The sequence below is a fragment of the Miscanthus floridulus genome, chromosome 15 (assembly GCF_019320115.1).
Source record: "Miscanthus floridulus cultivar M001 chromosome 15, ASM1932011v1, whole genome shotgun sequence".
NCBI lineage: Eukaryota > Viridiplantae > Streptophyta > Magnoliopsida > Poales > Poaceae > Miscanthus > Miscanthus floridulus.
In genome coordinates, this window is record NC_089594.1 from 5,688,139 (window position 1) to 5,693,706 (window position 5,568).

Sequence of the window (5,568 nt, forward strand, 5' to 3'; positions counted from 1 at the left end):
CTACTTAATTACCTGCATGTACTGCGCTCTGTGAGGTCGGTCTCCCTCTAGAGTATCATCTCCCTGACTTGTGGCTTCTTCACCACGTGGCCAAGCACGTCGGCATAGTAGCTGATGACGCACTGGAGATGCGCCTCGTGGTACAGGTCCTTGAGACGATCTTTTGCAGACCGCCTCCTGCACTCGCGCCGCATGCTGCTCTCTCCCCTCCTCGCAACTTGCTCTAAACTTTCTCAATTTTTTACCACAGCCTCCACATGTGATGACAACACACCTCGACAAGTTTCATTATTTTCGGACTTCGTTTGGATTTTATATAATTTAAAAACACTTTTCCCGCAGGTAACTCGTCATGTTACGACACTAACATGGTCGTAACTTCATGTGAGGTCCTGGATACGGCCTCAACATACGCCGAACATCATGAATGCCATTTTTTGAATGAACAAATTCCATTATTTCATGTACCTGCAGTTCAAATTTGGAATTGTCGGAAAAATTCAACGAAACAAAAATAATTGAAGAAATATAGTACAAAAAGTCAAAATTGTCCCAAGTTTTGAAGTTGAGATTTATTTACTGTATCAAGGCCCCAGAAAAAAATTGGGAAGAAAAAAACAAAAAAAAATACTGTTTGCCGAGTGTCAGCGGTGGCACTCGGCAAAGAGGCCTTTGCCGAGAGCCGGCGCACGTGGCACTCGGCAAAGGCTGTCGCCCTGGCCGACCCTAATCCTACCACGTGGCAGGCCTTTGCCAAGGTGGCTCCTTTGCCGAGTGCCTAACGGCAAGGCACTCGGCAAAAGGGACGGCCACGGATGCCGTTTGTCCAGGCCCCCCTTTGCCGAGTGCCCCTCTTTGCCGAGTGCCAGGCACTCGGCAAAGATCCCCTTTGCCGAGTGTTTCTATTTGCCGAGTGCCCGTGGTTTGCCACTCGGCAAAGCTTGAGGCACTCGGCAAAGGCACTGTTTCCCGTAGTGAATACGTGTGTATTAGCCATTGCAAATATATGCAACATCCAGATAAAACACTTACAACATATATGTAAAACATATGCAACATCCAGATGAAAAACTTGCAATATATATGTGAAATGTATACAACATCTATGTAAAAACTTGCAACATATATTTGAAAACACAGATGAAACATTAGGAACATACATTTGGAACATATGCAACATCCTGATATACTTTTCCAACATCTATCTAAAAACACTTGCAACGTACCTCTAAAATATCTGAAACACTGTTTCATACGCTTGCAACATGCGTTTTCAGCGCAACATCACATTAGTGCTTGGACGAATGGAGCTCATCCTTGTGGAGCTCCACTGGCGTTCCTGGACCCCGTCGATGTCTCGTGGAAGGTCAAGAAGTGGCTCAACGTCGGCACTGAGCGGCGGCTCAAGAAGGTCATCGCGGACGTGCACGGGTTCGTCATGGGCATCGTCCGTGCTTGGCGCTGGAGGGCGAGCGCGTCGGTCGACCACCACAGAGACGACTTCCGTCCTGTCGTGGTTCGTGGCGAGTGCCGAGCACGGCGACGACGAGGCGCTAATAAGGGACATCGTGCTCAGCTTCCTCATCACCGGGCGCGAGACCACGTCGTCGGCGCTGACGTGGTTCTTCCGGCTTCTGTCGTCACGGCCGGTCTTGGCGGCGCGCGTCCTCGCCGAGGTCCGTGCGGCGCGGGCGTCCACGGGCATGTGCTCCGGCCAGCCGCTCGGCTTCGACGCCCTGCGTAGCATGCACGCCGCGCTCACCGAGTCCATGCGGCTGTACCCGCCGGCGTCGATGGACTCGCAGTCGTGCGTCGCGCGGTCGCGGACGACGCGCTGCCTGATGGCACGCGCGTCGGAAAGGGCTGGTCCGTCACTTACAGCAGCGCCTACGCCATGGGCCGGCTCCCGGCCTTACGGGGCGACGACTGCGCCGAGTTCAGGCTGGAACGGTGGCTCGGGCGCGTTCCGGACGGAGAGCCCGTTCCGGTACACCATGACCATGTTCCACGCGGGGCCCAGGATGTGCCTCGCGAAGGAGATGGCGTACGTGGAGATGAAGTCCATTGTCGCTAGCGTGCTGGAAGAGTTCCTGGTCGACGTCAGGAAGGAGATGGCGTACGTGGAGATGAGGTCGGCGGCGGCGACGTGCCAGAGCATGTGGCTGGAAGTGCTGAATGACTCACCAGAGCGTACATCAGTCTCATCTCATCCTACTGTATCTAGAAAATTCAAAACGTCTTATAATTCAGAATGAAGGGAGTACCATTTTTATGAAATGTTTAAACGTTTTTCATAATCCATTCAAACATCATAGGAGAGGTATGATAGTATACTAGACAGTGGCATTGTTTCGTTGTAATTGTGCTTACGTGCTACTACTTTTTTTGTGCCTTGCCGTCCATCATGTTAAGATCCTAGATATGGTAAGACTAAGTCCCAAAAATTTTCTGCCATCTCATGCTTCGGGAGGCATGTCAGAAGATTGTGTGCCGCTATCCATCCTAAAATAGCATAGTCGAAGTCTCTCCATATAAAAAAAATAGTCAAACACTCATTTTATTGGCTGAATTTAGCTTGTGTCTATTTGTTCTCTAATTTATCTTCTGTGTTGATCGTGAGAGACGAGGAGGGAAAGTTCCTAACCGCTGGCAACATGTTTTATAACACATTATCAGCACGACAAGCTCTACGTCGACATCGTCGTTGAAGCTGTCGCCGATCATCGACACCCGCACTTGTGCCGACATCTCACCACAACTACTTCGACGACGTCGATATCCCCGACGTTATTAGCGGAATGGATCTGCTACCTCTGTCTGCTGCCGATTTGCACTACATCAACATGCATCGCTGTTGTCAAGCAGGCAGTTCTACGACAATGCCAAACGTCATACGTGGTATGTATCCACTAACCAATGCCCTATACGGCATGTGAAGTAGATCAAATTGACATCCTCTACGAGGTATGAAAAAAATCGCATCTTGGAGATCGCGTTGTTCCGACCATCGAGTCAGGCTATTTTTTTTTATTTTTTTCTGCGCGTAGTAGAAAGTCACGTACATGCACGGCATATACCCGCCACGTACTCAGATATGCATGGGATTTTTTGTTTTAATCTCATAAACATGATGGGGCTTTACAAGTTAGGCATGAAGCCAACACACGCATCCGTGCAGGATACAAATACTCATAGAAGGTGTTGCAATTAAACGGTATTGACTTGTAGTCAAATTGAACGAGGCCGACTCGCTGAAGAAGTCGAACTCAATCAAACCGACATGATCTCAGTACCACGTTTAGTCGCTTATGTATGAACATATCACGGCCAGGAGCCCCGGACACGACAAGCCAGCATGCACAGCCGATCGCGCTCCACCGTTCGGACATCCGTGTCACTGAAGTTGTCAGTGGCTTGCAAGCCACCGATTGGCAAATTAAGCATCGCTGCACATTCGTCTTGCAGGAATCCTCGGCCTGCATGCCGTAACACCTGCGCATGTTCGTATATATGCCACCACTACAGCCATCCGCAGTGGCACTCCGATCCGGCCATCCGCCGACCAACGACCTGTACGCCGCAGCTGCTGCCTGCCTGAGCCTTCGAACTCGCATCATCAAGCAGGGTCTGCATACCCTCTCTAAGATCGATGCTCACGGCTGCTGGTCACTAACTCACATGCTGTCGTCGGCGTTGCACGGCCGCCTCCGCACTGTTCGGCTAGCAGTCCACCGTGCCAAATGATGGTTGCCGCGATGGTTTTTGTCGAGCTAGTGAGAGAGAAACAGGGCGGAGAATTGCACCACGCCATGTTATTCCGAAAGATCCTAAACAATCCCAGAAGGAAGAAAAAGGTCTATAAATCTGAAATTTTATAATTAGGCCTCAATTTCTTGCAGAAAAACGTATAGGTCTTGTAGTACTTATGGTTTCGGATATCTTTTACCTATATACCGTGAACCCTTTAGATTCCTGAAGAACAATGTGTGGATAGATTAACAATAAAACCCTTCTGTTTTATACATTTGTTAAAGTTTTTTCCCCATGTATCTATGATGTGTCGATGCCTTTATATATGCTCTTTTGAATGCATTTATTTATCGCACATTATGAACTATATACCATGTACTTGCAAGAGTTTTTAAATGATTACACTAAAAATATGGTATAAGGTATATGGGCTCTGTAAATCCTACAGACCTTAGACTTATATTACCCTTGAGAGACTCATATTTGTTTTTCCTAGCATAATGATTTTTTTGAATGAACAAAGACTTGGTCCTAAAAAAATGCTAGGCTACTTCTAAGAATATTTTTTTATAACCATCCACTATCTTTTTGCACCTTGCTGCTTGTTTACACGCAGTAAACCTATACGCATATGATGATTCCAGTTATAATGATATATATGCATACCTTCATGAAGAAGGAATATTCTAGACTTGCCCTGAATGATAGAATTATATAGCATGACCATTGTTAAATTCTAGTAGGACATTCTACTACCACCGAAGTGGAGTAGACTCAGGCACTATAGTTCCTCCTATTACTCTCAAGAATGAGTATGTGGCCACAATAAAACTCAAAGGTCTTGTGGGACTCACTGCATGAGAAATTTTAGAATATATCCCATATTGCATAATGTCAGAAATATTGAAAATTGAATTTTCAAGCTTATATGACCATAAGAGATATATATGCTGCTCTATAAACAAATACAATGGCTTGAAGCTTTGTATTAAATGTCATAGAAGACAAGATAGTAAATAACATTTTATCGATGAATATTCTTGAAGAAATGTCTCTTGTGTAAAGAATATCAAAGAGCAATGTAATACATGAAGTATTTGAATTTATCATCAGAAATTACTCAAATAGAAGTTGAGTTAGAATTTTTAGACAGCTCTATGAACTAGGATATATGACTTGCATATGTTACACTACTAGAAGGATCATGATTATTTATCACCACTATGAAATAAAAGCATGCATGAAGCTGCTAAATATCAAGCATAGAAGCTAGACATGTAAGAATGGATAAGAATTTTTAAGGTTTCTCTAGAAGAAGAACTTAAATCATGTGTTTACATACGTACATCGTCTTTGAAACTATCTAAAAGTATTAGTAGTAGCGGTGGTGCATTAAGTTTTAATTCCCGTTGAATTAAGTGGTTCTCATATGTACTCATAGAAGAGTTGATGATTAATTTATTAGCTTGAAGACTAACATAAAGTATATAACATTTTTAGTTGTAATTTTTACTTGCAGTAATATATGTTAACTTTGCATGGAATAAATAAGATTTATATGTTTCACATATAAACAATTGCCATGCCTATCTAAATATATTTTGCATTAATTAATTTTATCCACGAAGAAGCCTCAATTAATCATGAAGGCCATATTTCTTTGTGCACCACTACCATATGTAGGTAGAAGGAAAACTGAATTTGCTAGAAGCACGTGAACAATTGGACTATACTGGCTTATATAAACTGATCTTAGAAAGATCAAATTTAGCCAAGAAATAGTATAATTCATAAACTAAGTATTTAATACTTCAACCT

General features: G+C 44.5%; 1 pseudogene; it reads left to right on the forward strand.

Moving 5' to 3' along the window:
- Positions 1 to 368: 368 nt before the first annotated feature.
- LOC136506893 (cytochrome P450 CYP94D108-like) lies at positions 369 to 2,255 on the forward strand (annotated as a pseudogene).
- The last annotated feature ends 3,313 nt before the right edge of the window (positions 2,256 to 5,568 follow it).